Genomic DNA, 18,070 nt, shown 5'->3' with positions numbered 1-18,070 from the left:
GTCACGTGAGTTGCATATTGGCCACTTCACTCACATCTCCTTCTGGTGAAAACTGAGAGACACAAATAAGTGAGAGTGTGTGGTTTCTATCTGACTTCCTCTGAATGCCAGTTAAGTCCAAAGGTAGTGAGAGTGAAGTGGCTGCTGTTTGGCTACAGTGCTCATGTGGCATACCAGCAATGTCAATGGAACAACACCGGCACCGGAAGTCAGTTCAGGCTGTTGATGTTTTACACGGGGAAATAGCAATTTGAAAGGGGTTGTCTGAGTCATGGAAAACCCTTTTAGGGATTTATAAATCTGTTCTGAATATAATTTGTGCATTAAACATTTATGACAGTATTATTAACAGCATAAAAAATGCAGCCAATAGATTTAACATAAAAGAATGCTTAATTTAATGTAGTATTACATACATTTTTCTTTTTTGTATATGTGCATATAGACCACTTTTTCAAATAATAATGTCTAGACCTGGTCCATGGCCCTGGGCGCCCAAGTAATGGGGGAATGTAATGGTTTAATGTAGTTAGATGAATAGTTCGTGATGCCACCTGTGGTGTTCGGCAAGTGAGATGTTAGGCCAACGCTGTATGCAGATCCTCTGGGGCTGGTGGTGTGTTGCAGCCAAGATGGTGAAGCTCCCCACAGGTGGAGCTGTAGCCCCAGGGCAATGTAGATGTGGGGGAAGAGGAGAGGCACAAGCGGTGTAGAAGACGGCACCCAGATGTAGCGGGGCTGGATGCGTTGGCGCAAGAATGAATGGAGGACACCAGGGCCTGTAGTTCCAAAGCTTTACTCACTGTCTGTAGTACACACAGGTGCCTGCCTCCGTACTGTGTCCTCCAGGTCAGAGACTCAGTCAACCTCCAGGTCAGATGGAATGCTCCCTTCCAACGCTCTGCCAACATGTACCTTTCTGAACGTCTCCTCTTATAGCTCCTTTAAGTGTGAAGATCTCCTAGTACTGAGTTACACTGGAGTTCCTCCTGACAGATGTTCCAAAGAACTCTACTTGTACGGCAGACAGCTGTATCCTGCGTCGGGGACTCCTTACTCCTGAATCCCGGCTCACTATCAATGTTGCTGTTGTGCCCCCAAGTCTTAGATGGGAGTAGTGCATTTACAGCCAACTACTCCACCGGTGTCTGCTGCAGAACCGTTAGTGTCCATACAACCTCGGGGACCGGGCCCCGGCCTTGCACTTAGAACTTCTAGGCAGGGTTCTTCCTCTAACCCACGTCCTCTGTGTTCCCTTTTACTCCTATGTTCCGTACTTGTCTTTCTTTCCTATGGAAGATCAGGCTTCAGTTCAATGTCTTTCTCCTTCTTTCCTTTCCTGTGCCAGCTGTTTTTTTATGACACATTATACTTTATGATAATGGTAAATTTAGGTGGATATGTTTTGTGTTTATTTATAAAAAATATCAGAAATTTGACAAAAATGTAAAAAAATAGCAATTTTCAAACTTTGAATGATTATCCCTTTAATCCAGATGGTCATACCATAGCAAAACTTTAATAAATAACATTTCCCACATGTCTGCTTTACATCAGCACCATTTTTAAAATGCTAATTTATTTTGTTAGTCTTTCAGGAGTTTTAAAAATGTAGCAGTAATTTTTTATTTTTTCAAGGAAATTTACAAAATTTATTTTTTTGAGGGACCTATCCAGGTTTGAAGTGACTTTTGGGGTGCTATATATTGGAAAACCCCCAAAAGTGATACCATTTTAAAAACCGCACTCCCTGTCATACAGAAAACTGCTGTCAGGTAGTTTATTAACCCTTCAGGTGCTTTTCAGGAATTAAGAAAAAGTTGCATGATAGGAATGAAAAAGTTGATTTTTACCATCTAAACGTTGCTGACTTTTGAACAGGTCAGTGTAGTCGGCAGACTCTAAGGCCGCTATTTGCTCATGAAATGCCATGGCAAACATCAGGACCACACAATCATGATCTCAGGGTGCCGATGGGTGTAAAGAGGGAGAAACCACACTCTTTTAAACAGTTATATGATATAGTCACTATTGACATCAGAATCTAAGGGGTTAAACAGATACGGACGGTGACAACACTGATCGTTTGTGATATAGGAAGTTGTCAGCTATGGTGTACTGCCAACAGCTGCTGGATTGTCATCTGTATGGGGATGCTAGTCTCTTATATCTCAGGTCAGTTAAAAGACGTATTGACGGTCATTAAGGGGTTAATAATGGAAATCTAAACCTGAAAGTAATGAATCATTACTATGTAGGCTGCTGTTTACAGCTATAAGTACCACTTTTTATACAACCATGTGATTTACTGTTGTAGAATTTAACAGCTTGAATGTTCATCCTGTATGTTCAGACTTACAATCTAGAACTCTGTGTCCAAAATGAGAAATCTATTATTTACAATTTTGTAAGGACAGTCATACAAACAAGTTATCTATATCTTCCTGTCAAAACCTAAAATGATTTCTGGGGATATATCATCCTTCTACTGATTCTATTTTCCAAGAATGTAATGTAATTAAGTGTCCCATGTACAAGATAGCATCAGCAGTATCCTCTTTCTGCATATAATTTAAGGAGTTATGCTATCTATTTTAAACCAGAATATGCATTGACAATATATGGATGCTATGAAGGCAAAGTACTGGTTTATATCATACCGTATACCACATTTAACAGAAAACAATGCAATTTCCAAAGTAAATTGAGAAAAAAAAACGAACTATAGTCAGCTCACCTTTCTGTGAAGTGTCACGTGGACCTGTGAAAGCAGGCCGGTAACAAGAACGCGGCACGTGATGTTTTCCTGTGTGACACGGCTCGCAGACCGGTAACTAAAACAACAAAACAAGGGGTAGGGAAACAGTTACAACGGTGGGCCCTGTGATAGGGAAAGGGGACGTGGAGACCTCCTGCACTCCCCTGAGTCAGTGTCCCTAACACTCCTAGCGTTCCCTATGCTGGTTCCACACCGTGCGCCGATCACGAACCTGTCGTCCTAGCACACTCTACCCCTATCCCTTGCTAGGGAGCAGGGTGGCGCAGGCACTGGCCCCACCGCTGCACTAATACACACTAAGGAAAAACACAAACAGGGAAACACCACTTAGCTTTACTCTGTTGTACTTGCTCCTGGCAACAGAGTCCACCACCAGCATGCAGCTCTCCTCCTGAATCGCTGCCACCAAGCTCTGTCAGAGCTAAGGAAATCCCCTATGACTCCTTTCACACCAGGCTCTGTCAGAGCTGCTCTCCAGATCCTTCCTCCACCAAGGATGGTTGAAATGAACACTGTCACCAACACTGATTGCAACACCTGTGACTCTTTTATAGCAGAGCCAGCAATCACACCTGCATAATAATCATGTGCACTGAAACTAAAGAAACAAGTGCAATGACGCTCACCACCACCGGGGGGAAACTTAAAACAAACGACACAACAGTGCAATAATCCTAATGGCCACCGGGGGCAAAAACCACCCTAAGCACAGCTTAGGAAAAAAAAAAGGTTACCTGTGCTTTATATCTGTCATGATCCAGCATGGATCATGACAGTACCCTCCCATTAATGAGGGGTGTTATGAATGAGTCACCGTAGGAGGCAAAAACAGAAATACTAGCTAAGTCCAGAAAACCAGAGAAGTTGGCAGCGATCGGATTGCAGACCCCTGAACCTAGCAACAACAACTAGCAGTAGCCGTGGGGGGTTCCTACGGTGCCCTAGACCCCTCGATCACAGCCGGAGAACTACATAGCCTAAAGACAGAAAGGGAAATCTAAACTGACCCAGAGCAGACCCCAAAGCAATAGGCAGCCCCCAACATATAATGACGGTGAAGCAAGATGAAAAAACACACAGATAGAAAGATAGGCTGAGCAAATGATGGGGCCCAAGCTAACTACATAGGACAGGATAGAAAAGCTGCTGTCTGCAATCCACCAAAACCCTCTCAAAAACAAGAACCAACAGACTGATAGGGAAAAAAGCCCTGAAGACGCTAGGCTTCAAAAAAACTATATCAGTACTCAGGTATTTTCTGAAGACAGAGCAAAAAGGAATTCAGCTCACCCAGCAGGGAAAGGCAGAAATCAGAAAAACAAGGCAAAAAAAAACAAAACACAAATGCAAAAAGCAGAGCAGAAAAACTTAGCTTTTGAGGAGCAGGAATCAGACTGGTCTCCAAGAATCCCTCAGAGAAATCACCCGCAAGGCAGAAGGGTGTCGGCTGCCTTATATCCAGTCAGCAATTCCAGTAACCCAGTCATCATCATTCTGCTCAGGTGCTTTGTAATCAGCCTCACTACCTTCCTTCACTAGAAGAAGTTCATCAGACCTCAATGGTGAAGGGGAAAATGAACTCACAACAGAGGGGCCTCTGGATCCTCAAGACCGCTCCCCATCAGGCAACCACCTACAGCGGGGATGCCCAGACCCAGAGTTCACCCCAACAACTACTTGCACCTCAGGTTTATGACAAATGAGTCCACTGGTATTGGCAACGTATGTTCTGGAGGCAACACACATCTCCGAAGCGCTGACCTGGGGAACGGGTTGTGTATGTGTATGTTTGGTATGAGCTGGTAACACTCCACAACACACTTCCACTGGATGTTTTTTGGTGGCCACCCATACACGCTCGTTCACACACAGGTCCGGACATGAACGTTTATTGCCACTCGTTCGTTTCTCACCACTTGGAGAACTCTTTCTGGGATTGACAATAGAGGCGTCCCCCTGTGTCACCACACTCACACCCCCGCACCTCACCAAGGGGTGCACCACCCTCCAACCCCTTCCACCACGAGGTCTGCGCCTCCCAGAGTTGGTCAATGGCGAGGGTGGACACTTGCCCCTACTCTCCTGCAGCACATCTGCTGCCCTCACCTGAGATGAAGGGGTCTGTTGCAGAGAGATGGCAGAGACAGTAGTTCCTAGAGGGCAGCCCTCGCACCAGTGCCCCAGCTGACCACTTCCCTCGCCCGCCAATCTTTTCCCTCCGGTATTCTGCCAGCCAAGACCTCTGCTGACACGGTACTTTGGGAGGGCAAAATGGAGGAAATGTATACTACCTGGTCGCCTCCCTCCAAGCGACCAGGGGAATGCGGCTTCTCAGATGGCACAGATAATTTGGCGTGCAATGGGCAAGCCTTCAGCACATGACCAGTCTGCCCACAGTAAAAGCATACCCCACCACCACGACGAGCCGCAGACACCCCATTTTTTGTATCAACAACACTGGGCTGTCTGGGTTCCTCCGTCCGCACTAGTGGGTCCTCCTCCCTAGCGAGGACATCAGGGGGCACTTTTTGTATATGTCATTCCCTAAGGTGTCTATCCACCCGGATGGCAAGGGACATAGCGGCCTCCAGCGACCTGGGGGCGGCGTACTGCACCAGAGTATCCTGCAACTTTGGAGACAAACCCTGTACAAATTGACTCCTAAGTGCAGGGTCATTCCACTGAGTATTAGTGGCCCATCTCCTAAACTCTGAGCAGTACTCCTCAGCAACCCGGGCTCCCTGTTTACACCTACGGAGTCGGGATTCCGCCAGGGCGACGCCATCAGGATCCCCATACACAAGCGCCAAAGCTGCAAAAAACTCGTCCACGGACTCTAAAGATGGAGAATCATCCGTAGGGAGAAGGCCCAGGATTGGGGATCCCCTTTAAGAAGGGACATAATGAATCCCACCTGTGGCTCTTCACTCCCAGATGAACGAGGGCACAGCCTGAAATGTAATTTACAGGCTTGTTGAAACAACAAAAATTGATCTCTCCCTCCAGAAAATCTGTCAGGGAGGAATATCTTGGGTTCTGACTGAGCCTGTCTCTGAACCAAGCCCCCAAAGCCCACCAACTGCTGCAGCCCCCTAATCTCATCAGTAAGGGTCTTCAGCATTTGGGCAAAGGTCTGAACTGGGTCCATGGCTCAGCAGAAAAAAAAGTTGGGTTGGTGATAAATGTCACGTGGACCCATCCTGTGTAACGCGACCAGCAGGCCGGTAAAAAGAACGCGGCACGTGATGTCCTGTGTGACACGGCTCGCAGGCCGGTAACTAAAACAACAAGACAAGGGATAGGGAAACAGTTACAATGGTGGGCCCTGCGATAGGGAAAGGGGACGTGGAGACCTCCTGCACTACCCTGAGTCAGTGTCCCTAACGCTCCTAGCGTTCCCTATGCTGGTTCCGCACCGGGCGCTGATCACGAACCTGTCACCCTAGCACACCCTACCCCTATCCCTTGCTAGGAAGCTGGGTGGCGCAGGCACTGGCCCCACCGCTGCACTAATACACACTAAGGAAAAACACAAACAGGGAAACACCACTTAGCTTTACTCTGTTGTACTTGCTCCTGGCAACAGAGTCCATCACCAGCATGCGGCTCTCCTCCTGAATCGCTGCCATCAAGCTCTGTCAGAGCTAAGGAAATCCCCTATGACTCCTTTCACACCAGGCTCTGTCAGAGCTGCTCTCCAGTTCCTTCCTCCACCAAGGATGGTTGAAATGAACACTATCACCAACACTGATTGCAACACCTATGACTCTTTTATAGCAGAGCCAGCAATCACACCTGCATAATAATCATGTGCACTGAAACTAAAGAAACAAGTGCAATTACGCTCACCACCACCGGGGGAAACTTAGAACAAACGACACAACAGTGCAATAATCCTAATGGCCACTGGGGGCAAAAACCACCCTAAGCACAGCTTAGGAAAAAAAAAGGTTACCTGTGCTTTATATCTGTCATGATCCAGCATGGATCATGACATGAAGTCTTCATTAGGCAGCTGGCACTCAGCACGGTTCCATAGAGCAAACGTACTTGGGAAGAAAAAAAAAAAAAAACAGCGAGTAGATCGCAGACTAAAATATAACCTTTAATCCATTAGGTTAAAACATGAATGGCACAGGATTGCCGGGCATGTAGAAAAACACTTCAGAAACAGATGACACTTTTTGACATAACAGTCTTCATCAAGATCTTGATGAAGACTGCTATGTCGAAACGCGTCATCTGTTTCTGAAGTGTTTTTCTACATGCCGGGCAATCCTGTGCCATTCATGTTTTAACCTAATGGATTAAAGGTTATATTTTAGTCTGCAATCTACTCAATGTAATTTCCACTTTCTTTGTTTCACATCCAGGTTCAGCTCTTCACACAACAGTATGTTCTGACAAAGGAAGCTAAAAATATGCACCTGCAACGACGATACAAATTGAGATTTGGCTTCTGGTTGTCATAGTTTTACCTGCACTAGTAAAATTATGTTATGTGTCTTTTGTGTAGATGAAGTCCCATGGAGTTGCTTTATATTGTAAAGCATTTGCATAATGTTTGTGGACAGTACTGCTCTCTTTCTGTGGAGACTTTTGCATACAACATATTCTTCTTGTACCATATGAGGAAATATTCCCAGCAGAAAGAACTTTAAAAATTAAACAGAATGTTGCACTCAATATTAAATTAACATCTCAGGACATCTCTGGTCATAAATTTTTTTAGGAAGTCAATGTAAATATAAGAGACAAAACCAGCACAGAATAGTTATAAGAGTTGGGCAGGAGTAGTAAACCCAGGGATCTTCTATCAGTACTCACAAGATAGTTATAGCATAGAACTACATGACTGGTTTGGAATAGAGACTGTTACACCAATTGCTTGTGCATGATTCATTACACATGTCTTATCCTGATCAGCCTTGTAGGGACAATCATTGGTTCATGCCTTATAAACAATCCTGTTTTATTGAGACTATTTTGTGCTTAATAATCATTGTGCATACAGTATGTCATATCTCTATTGTCAGAATACCTGAGGCCAGGGGCTCCTTCCCTGTCCCTAACACTAGGGGCGCCCTATCGTTCCCTGCTTCATAGATTAACTCTGATGGTGAACACTAGAGATGAGAGAATATTTCAATGATCGGGTTGGATTATGATTGCCGAATTTTCAATATTCGCCAATTAATTTGTTAAATATTTGTCAAACATAACTGAACGCCATTCATCTCAATTGGAGGCAAAAACAAACGCATGCACAACACCTTATAATGGCCCCAAATGCTGCCGAAACACATCAAATTAGGGGAATACACAAGGAAAGTGGTCTCAATTCACCCACAGTACTAATTGTAGCATGGCACTGCAGCAATCAGCCTGGCATGAGGTATCAGGGTCTGGAACAGCATTTAAAGCTTTCAATTGAATGTCACAGTAAGATGAGGTGGGTGAGGGATCGGTGTAGGCCTCCTGTGCTGGGAGCTCTGATACCACATGCAACAGCTCAACGTGCTTTCATACTCAGCCACACTTAGGTGGCACAACTATCATATAAATTTTGTAGACTACTATTGTCAGAAAAATCTAAGGATAGTAACACGGATCAAGGAAGTGGAGGCCTGACGGTCTTGGAGGCCTACTGCTACATGCAACACACATGGAAGAGATTGAACCAGGAGGCTACACATTTACAAAAATTAATGGCAGACACCAACAAAGTGGCATCAATTGCAATAAAATAGAATTAGTATAGCAGGGACTGACACCTCCTCCACAACTTCCAAACCAGCAGATGGAAACTGTAACGGCAACTTGGTGGAATTGCTGTTCCGTATCCCTCTGAAAGCCTGGAAGGGGTGTAACTAGGCGGCCTACCAAATCCCTACTTAGACAAGTGGCAGCAGGCGAAAACTGCAATCCAAAAAGGCACAAAGAGGTGGCACTCCATGGCTGATCTACAGAAGGTGGCAGGTGACTCCCTGCAGCGGATAAGCTGCTACGGCCCAAAGGAGGGATGAAAAATGCAGGCAGGCACTGTAGGGACTCTGGAATCACATGTGCAGATGGGCCAGCTAAGGAACAGAAAAGCACTGAAGGTGCAGGCTGGACCAGGTGTTAGACAGATGGGAACTGGCAGGTGCAATCTGGACCGGCTGATGGACAGAAGAGCGCAGACAGGTATAAGCAGACAGGCACAGACAAGTAAGAGAAGACAGGTACAGGGTAGACAAGTAAACAGGCATACCTGGGAAACCTGACAATTAGCCAGCATGCAAGGCAAAGTAACAACGTACCCCAGACACCTCCATATTGGAGGAGAAGCCTTAAATAGAAGGTGTCTCCCAGCTCTAGGCTGGGAATACCTTAGATTGATGCGGGTGGTCTCTTTAGGAGGGAGGGATTGCGCGTGCGTACACCCTCTAAGTATAGTTCCTGGTCCTACAACTGAACCTTGATGGAGGCCGACACATAGGGGTGAGATGAGGAGGTGGTGTGTGAGTGGGAGACACTGAATGTCCTGTTAGGTATGAGGAGATCCAACAAAGGGCCAAGTCTGTAATGTCAACAGACCAGAAAGTATGTAGTAAGAGGGAAAGGTGCACTGTGTCAAAGACAGATTCCAGGTCCAGGAGATGGAGGAGGACAAACTCGCGTCACTTTCATTTGGCGGTTAGCAGGTTGCTGGTGACATTAGACAAGGCAATTTCAGTGGAATGGTGTGGTCTGAGGAAGGATTGTATGTGGTCAAAGATGGAGTAAGAGGAGAGGTGGGAGGACAGATCAAAATGGATGTGCTGTTCCAGTAGTTTGGAGGCATAGGGGAGAAATGATATGGGACGATAGGTAGACACAGAGGATGGGTCAATGCAGGGCTTTTTGAGAATGGGTGTGATCAAACTATGTTTCGATCAAGATGGAAGACACCAGCTGTTAGTGACAGGTTGAAGAGGTGGGTTAAGCTTGTGATGAAAACTGTGGTAAAGTTTGGGACGTTATTTTGTCAAGTTCACAGGTGGGGAGGCAAAGTATTCAGCTGAGATGAGAGGGAGGGGAAACTGGTGGACCCAGGAAAGAATTGAAAGTACTGAATAGCTATTTAGGGTTGTGAGACAGGTATGATATGAGGGATGAGAAGTCTGTTTGTTTTGCTGCAGTCAGAATTTTTGCAGCATTTTTACAACTTCTGTTACTGAATGGGCACCTCCACTGCCTTTCTTTGGCAGCTGTACAATGGTAAGCTTTGTAGATGAGGGCCAGAAAGAATGTGCTCCAGTAGGTGGCAAGTGGCCTCTGCTCTTCTTCCTCCACCTTAACATCACACATAGTACAGTTCTCAGTGGTGGCGCCCCAACTAATCTTTTTTCCCCCACATCACAACTCCACAAGTGCCCAACTGACTGTGGGGAACCATAGATGGGCCATTCTGCAGAGTTGTTCACACACTGTATGCCATGGGCATAGGAAGTATACTCTAAAGATTCACAGAGTCAAAAGGAGGTAATCATCTGCACTGATGGCCACATTTTTTCTCACTTTGATCTATGGTAGGACAAAGTTTGATCAAAGCATAAACCAAACCCTCGTCAACAGTCTTTAACCCTGTTGGGTGAAGGTGATCCATTTGTGACAAAACTCAGATATTTGATGCGCCTGTGGACTGTACTGTGCTGTCAAGGCAGGAAGAAGAGGAGGGTGACTCTCAGGGTGAGGAGTGGGAGAACACAGAGGATGATGTTGAGGTAGTAGATCACACTTGATGTAAACCCAGAGGCATGCAGCTGAGTAGCTCAGCAGAGGAGAAGGAGGAGGAAGACGAAGAGGTTACGTAGACACAGAGTTATGCAACCACAACAATCAATGCATCCTGAGGCCCATCTCTGGCAACAGACAGCAGTGTTTGTGGTTCTGCAGTTGCCTAGCTTGGGTCTTTTTTCAGACTGTAAAAAATCTAAAAAAATCATGCTATCTGTCAACTTTTTTTTTTTTAAACAACCTAGTAGAGTAAAAAAAAAATGAAATAATTTCAGTACTACATGCAAGACCTGGAACATGCGCAATCAACATGTGTTAATCTGGTAATGTCACTGTGCTAAAATGCAAACTAGTGAGTCTTGTCAACCACCGTCCACCCCATTAACCTCATCTTCTGATTCTTCCTCCTCCTTCACCGTGGCAAGTGTTGTCACACAGGTCTTCAGCCGAAGAACCTCCATTTGTTTACACCCTACAGTTGTGGTGAACGAGAGCCTGTCAGCTGATACAGAATTGGACATGCCTGCTATTTTTGATTGCTCTTACATACCAAGCACACTGCATCTTTCTCAATCCACCGTAACTTCTCCGCCTGCACCTCTCTCACAGACAAGCAGCTTGTCGTATTCACCCTACTCCACCTTGTGTCAGCACAGGAGCAAACCCTTGTTTGTGCAGTTGTGCTCATGTAAAAGATTCTTTACTCCTATATATGGCAAAGATAACAGCTTGAATTTCACCATCTTCAATCTACTAATAATAATAACCTTTATGGATAATGTATATCACAAACACAATCCGCATAGCTTTACAAGTCTGCAGTTCATATAAAACAGTTAAAAGTTACCAAGTTTATGATAATCAAATATTTAAAGCAAAAATATTGACAACCCTGCTCTTCAGAGCTTACAATCTACAATGAGGTGAGCTTGACACCAATTACAGGTGCTTATTTACAATGATGTACAAACATCTTGAGGAAATGAGGGGTAGATAAAGGCTGCATGAGCCTTTTGGGTACAGTTGAGTTTGATGGCAAGTTATGTACAGAGAAGTAGAGAATAAGCTATATATATAAAAAAGACTTTGATTTGGGAACGTGAAAGGCCGCCCTAAGCAAATGTGTTTTTAGGGAGCACCTAAAAATGTCTAAGTTGTGGTTATAAATTTCAAATACTGACCGTTACATCCAAGCATAAGCATAGTGTGAACAGGTGCTTAACCTAGAGTCACCAACTCATATACATTCAAGCAAAAAAGGAAGTACACTGTAGCGCCAAACCATGCAAACATGAAAAATGAATAATAAATTGCATTACTGCATTAGAAGTATGAAAAATTGAGAAAGTTTAGCGCAAAAAATGGCCAAGTTATGTGTACCTGGAAGCCACGTTAAGGCATTTCTCGTTTTGCAGGTCCCTATTCTATGCCAATCCTCACTAAGACTGTAGTCTCCATCTGAATTGGAACCTATGAAAAATCCTCTGTTAGGACTGAAGTCTATATCTCTGTGGAGGGGAAATGGCCCTGGTTTGATTAAAAACGCCTGCAGCTAACAGGTGGAGTGCTAAGTCAGAACGTAAATGAATACAAATTTCAAAAACTGACCGTCACATCCAAGCATAAGCATAGTGTGAACAGGTGCTTAACCTAGAGTCACCAACTCATATACATTCAAGCAAAAAAGGAAGCACACTGTAGCGCCAAACCATGCAAACATGAAAAATGAATAATGAATTGCATTACTGCATTAGAAGTATGAAAAATTGAGAAAGTTTAGCGCATAAAATGGCCAAGTTATGTGTACCTGGAAGCCACGTTAAGGCATTTCTCATTTTCCAGGTCCCTAGTTTATGCCAATCCTCACTAAGACTGTAGTCTCCATCTGAATGGGAACCTATGAAAAATCATCTGTTAGGACTGAAGTCTATATCTCTGTGGAGGGGAAATGGCCCTGGTTTGATTAAAAATGCCTGCAGCTAACAGGTGGAGTGCTCAGTCAGAAGGTAAATGAATACAAATTTCAAAAACTGACCGTCACATCCAAGCATAAGCATAGTGTGAACAGGTGCTTAACCCAAAGTCACCAACTCATATACGTTCAAGCAAAAAAGGAAGCACACTGTAGGGCCAAACCATGCAAACATGAAAAATGAATAATGAATTGCATTACTGCATTAGAAGTATGAAAATTGAGAAAGTTTAGCGCATAAAATGGCCAAGTTATGTGTACCTGGAAGCCACGTTTGGAACCCTACAGTTGTCGTGACCGAGAGCCTGTCAGCTGATACAGAATTGGACATGCCTGCAATTTTTGATTGCTTTTATATACCAAGCACACCGCATCTTTCTCAATCCACCGTAACTTCTCCACCTGCACCTCTCTCACAGACAAGCAGCTTGTTGTGTTCACCCTACTCCACCTTGTGTCAGCACAGGAGCAAACCCTTGCCTGTGCAGTTGTGCTCATGTAAAAGATTCTTTACTCCTACACATGGCAAAGATAACAGCTTGAATTTCACCATCTTCAGTCTACTAATAATAATAACCTTTATTGATAATGTATATCACAAACATGATCCGCATAGCTTTACAAGTCTGCAGTTCATATAAAACAGTTAAAAGTTACCAAGTTTAAGATGCTCAAACATTTAAAGCAAAAATATTGACAACCCTGCTCTTCAGATCTTACAATCTACAATGAGGTGAGCTTGACACCAATTACAGGTGCTTATTTACAATGATGGTAAAAACATCTTGAGGAAATGAGGGGTAGATAAAGGCTGCATGAGCCTTTTGGGTACAGTTGAGTTTGATGGCAAATTATGTTCACAGAAGTAGAGAATAAGCTATATATATAAAAAGGACTTTGATTTGGGAATGTGATAGGCCGCCCTAAACAGATGTGTTTTTAGGGAGCACCTAAAAATGTCTGAGTTGTGGTTATACTCCTAATTTCATGGAAGATAAAGGGTAAGAGGTGAGTCATCTAGGAAAGAGATTGAACTGTACTGTAGTAAGTCCAGATCAGGGGTGTTATCGTCTTTGTGTGTCTCAGAGCTTGAAAGTTGTAAGAGGCCACGAGAACTGGCTAGAAATAGAAGCTGGGATGCAGTTGGGGAGGTGGAGCTGTTGAAGTCTCCCAGGATAAGGGTTGTCAATTCTGAGGACATGAAGTGTGGCCGCAACGCATAAAAGTGGCCAAGGAAGTGGATGGGTGAGCCTGGGGGCTGGTAAATGACTGCAACCCTATCGGAGAGGGGATGGAACACCCTGATGGTGTGAACCTCAAAAGAAAAATGGTGTCCAATCAGCCTGTATTTATTTATTTGGTTAAAAACAGGATTGTTGTTGGCAGCAAAGAGTGCAGGGTTATCGTGGAGTTAGCAGTGATCATACAGCGGGATATACACATGTTCCAGGTGTTCTAATCTGGACATGGATAAGCCGTACATTCACTATTACTTTTCTGAGAACTAATCATTGTGAGTAGCCTGCAGCCCCCTCGGATAAGTCATCGCCCAATTGTGTCATTGTGTGGACGATAGGGGCCAGCTGAGAGCTATTAGCTGCAAAGATCACAGAGCTTGTTTCTGTATGACTCATGGCCTGTGATCTCTGTGATTTTTGCATGGCCACTCCATTCTGTTGGCCATGGAAATGCAGCCTTTCTGCCTTATGGATACAGATGGTTTATGAAAGCTAATGGCCGTTTCAGTCCCTCCAGTACCAGTTGCCCAGTCACCATTAATTCTCTATGAAAGATGTGCCTGCGCTACAGCAACAAGTCGCAGACATCACCTGTTCCCTGAAAAATTCTATGCCTGCCAGTGTACATTTCAACAATGATACCTGGACGAGCAAGCACTGACAGGTGAGTTACATCTAGATGACTGAGCACTGGGTGACTCTGGTGGCTGTAGGGGCAGTTGGAGAAGGGGCTACTCCAAAAGTCTTGCAATCCCCAAGGCTTGCAGGGCACTTGGGGATGGAGAAGTAAACCACTACACACCATAAGATGGATAACTAAACTACTAGACAACAGGGGTTGGAGAACTAAACTACTAAACAGCTATGATTGCAGAACTAAAAATATTAATTAACACCAGAACATGGAGCACTAAACTAATAGACAACAGGGATTGAGAACTAAACTACTAAACAGCTTGGGTTGGAGAACTAAACTACTATGCACCAGGGGATGGAGAACTAAAGCAGTAGACACCAAGGTGTCACTAGACACCAAGTCTTGGAATCCCCAGGGCTTGTGGAACAAACCTCTGTATGTAACAATTCCTGCAGTGCTTCTGCCTCCTCCACCTCCTCTAGGACCTCCACCTGCCCCCACAACCTCTACCTTAATTAAACACACATTACAACACTACAGAAAGAATCCCTCCTCCACCTCTGTACTGCGCAGCCAGAGCTCACCGTAATCAGGCAGTGTTTACAATAATATGCCTTGGAGATCACAGTCATACAGAACAACAGTTATGGACAGCTATTTATGCCGGTTTTGAGCAATGGCTGTCTAAACTCAACCTGGAAGCAAGGATGGCCATGTGCGATAACGGTGAAAACCTGGTGGCGGCCCCATACCGGGCCACCTTACACACGTGCCTTGCATGGCTTGCATCCTCAACCTGATGGTACAGCAATTCCTCTGCCACTGTCCCAGCCTGGATGCGCTGCTGCAGATACCACTGTCATGCTGACTTCCACCATTCCACTTTAGTTGGTATAGAGATCTTTCAGATAACCAGTTGATATGCAATATGACCACACCATGGAATTAAACTCTGCACATGTTGCAGTGACTGTGGCAGCAGTGCTGAGACCTGGTGCAGGATGAAATTTTTATAGCCTGGCACAACGCAGTACAGACTTGGAGCAATTCACACCTGCATACTAGATACAGATGAAGAACCTCTGCACCCTTCTGTAGTTTTCTTAATGGCTGCTAAGATGGTGAGCAGTGATGATGCCGTCATCAGCATCCCTATTACTGTCATCTACATGCTGGAGCACACTTTAAATAGTGTGGGTGAGCAGGTGGTGGTGGTGATCCTGGAGGAAGAGGAGGAAGCAGAGGAGGATACCTTTAGGGTTAACAATATCTATAAAGTTCAGGTCTGTCATCTCACAGACAGTTTGTCATGGGAGGAACAAATGGAGAAGGACCATGAAAAGTATGAGAAGGAATAGGTGATGGACGCCCAACAGTTAGGTGATGAAGATGATAATGATTTCCTCTATGCTGTCCGTGGTTGTTAGGATGGGATGGAGGAAGAAAGCTTGAGTGTTATACCACCACCAACACACTGTGGAGTTGGACCTCATGATAGAGACCGAACTATGAGCGCCTTTTTGCAGCACTATGAGCAGCATGACTGTTACCCGTATATTTATGATTCCAAGTAGTGGGTTGCCAGGGTGCTCTATCCACAATACAAAAGTAAATTTTGCTTGTTGCTACCCCCTGGAAAAGGACAAGCCCATGCTGCAGTATCAAAACATGCTGGAGGACAACATTGATAGTCTTCCCCAGCACAGCAGTGAGGTACACAATTTGAATCGCAGTGATAGCCTTCCAACCACAAAAACATTTTGTTGTCAACACAAAAACATTAGCAGTCTTGCAGCACTGTAGTCCTGTGTTACAACCCCACCAAAGACAGCATCTGCAAAGAATTTGCATGTTATACCTGTGTTTGTGAGGGTTTACTCCCAGTAGTTATTTTTCTACCCACGCTAAAAAGACATACAGATAGTAAATTTAGATTGTTAGTAATATCTGTAAAGGGAATGTTGAATTATTGGCGCTATATAAGTGATAAAAGCCCCCAAAAATTGAAAGTGATGCTCAGCCACACTCAGGGGGCACTCATATCAGTTTTGTAGATTACTACTGTAAGAAAAATGTAAGGATAGTAACATGAGTAGTTGACTCAAAGACGGTGGAAAACTGATGGTATTGGAAGCCTACTGCTACACGCAACACACATGAAAGAGACCCAATGCAGAGTCTATACATTTACAAAAATTAGTGTCAGACACTAACAAAGTGGCATCAACTTTACCACAGTAGAAATAGTATAATAGGGACCGACAGGTCTTCCACTACACCCAACCCAGCAGATGGACACCCAAGCAGGACTGTTCACATTTCCACAAATTAATGTTAACATCTTCAGCAGCAACAGCAGGCACATAAGCCCCACTAAAGATATCAGAGACTGCAATTGCACAAGAACAATGCAGCACACTAAAAACTACAACATCCAATAACAGAAGTTGTCAGTTGTCTTTGGATAGGACATCACATTAGTGGTTCACTAGTGCTTTCAGAAACATTAACACCTACCCCACATACACCTCGAACAACAAGCCTTATCCCTATTCTTCCATGATCTCTCTTTTTCCCAGTCATGTTGCTCAGATAGTGTGCTAGGAGCACACTATTAGTAACTAAAACTAGATTTTTTACTCTGTACAACCTCTGCACACAACTGAATTTCAGTGGCACAAAATTAGAAGGTGAAATATGGCGTGATTAATCATGTTACTCAAAGCAGAAAGAATTGTTTCAGTGTCGATGAGTTCTATATGACAAAGAAGATCTGCTCAAAAAAATTTCAAAGTGAGATGTCCCCTACTGTATGACATTAGTAACAGATTTTTTTTGTTTTTTTGGTGTGGATGAGACCTGTATAACATTGAATAGATGCTCCAAACAATTTCAAAGTGAGATGTCCCCTACTGTATGACATTAGTAACAGAAGAATTTTTAAGGGGGCCTGTCAATAAGGCCTGTAAAACATTGACTAGATGCTACAAACAATTTCAAAGTGACATGCCCCCTACTGTATGATGTTAGTAACAGAATAATTTTTGGGGGCCTATCCATGAGGCTTGCATAACATTGACTAGATGCTCCAAAGAATTTCAAAGTGAGATGTCCCCTACTGTATAACGTTAATAACAGAATAATTTTTTGGGCCTGTTGATGAGGCCTGTATAACATTGACTAGATGCTACAAACAATTTCAAAGTGCGATGTCCCCTACTGTATGATGCTAGTAACATAATTTTTAGGGCCTATTGATAAGGCCTGTATAACATTGGCAAGATGCTACAAACATTTTCAAAGTGACATATCCCCTACTGTATTGTGTTAGTAACAGAAGAATTTTTGGGGACCTGTCAATAAGGCCTACAGTGTATAACATTGAAAAGATGCTTAAAACAATTTCAAACTGAGATCTCCCTTTCTGTATTCAGTTAGTAATATAATTTTTTTTTTTTTTTAATGTGCATGAGGCCTATATAATGTAGAAGATTGTCCATGGCGTTGGAACGCCCTCATTCTTACAGTTGCTGCTGGTAAGGTGCAGGTTTGCTGGAGAAATATGGCCAACATGTCATTATATGAACTCATCAGGAAAAAGGCCATGATGACCACAGGAAAGGGAACGTACAACAGGATCCAGCCTACAGCGATTGCTCATTTACCCAACAGCAATTACCAGA

The 18,070-nt window shown here is 44.0% G+C and overlaps 1 protein-coding gene across 2 annotated transcripts in view; it reads right to left on the bottom strand.

Moving 5' to 3' along the window:
• The window catches only part of SLC38A4 (solute carrier family 38 member 4), a 192,375-nt gene that overhangs the window by 86,462 nt on the left and 87,843 nt on the right, over window positions 1–18,070 (bottom strand). Inside the window, exon 2 of one of the 2 annotated variants that reach the window (XM_073554237.1) lies at window positions 2,738–2,834. The exons of the other annotated variant lie outside the window; for it this stretch is intronic. The gene's annotated coding sequence lies outside the window, so the exon portion shown is untranslated. The remainder of the gene's footprint in view (window positions 1–2,737; window positions 2,835–18,070) is intronic. 2 annotated transcript variants of the gene reach the window in all.

This window comes from Dendrobates tinctorius, unplaced genomic scaffold (assembly GCF_039654945.1).
Source record: "Dendrobates tinctorius isolate UK_male_01 unplaced genomic scaffold, ASM3965494v1 ptg000209l, whole genome shotgun sequence".
Taxonomy (NCBI): Eukaryota; Metazoa; Chordata; class Amphibia; order Anura; family Dendrobatidae; genus Dendrobates; species Dendrobates tinctorius.
This window is presented reverse-complemented; position numbering and strand designations above follow the sequence as displayed.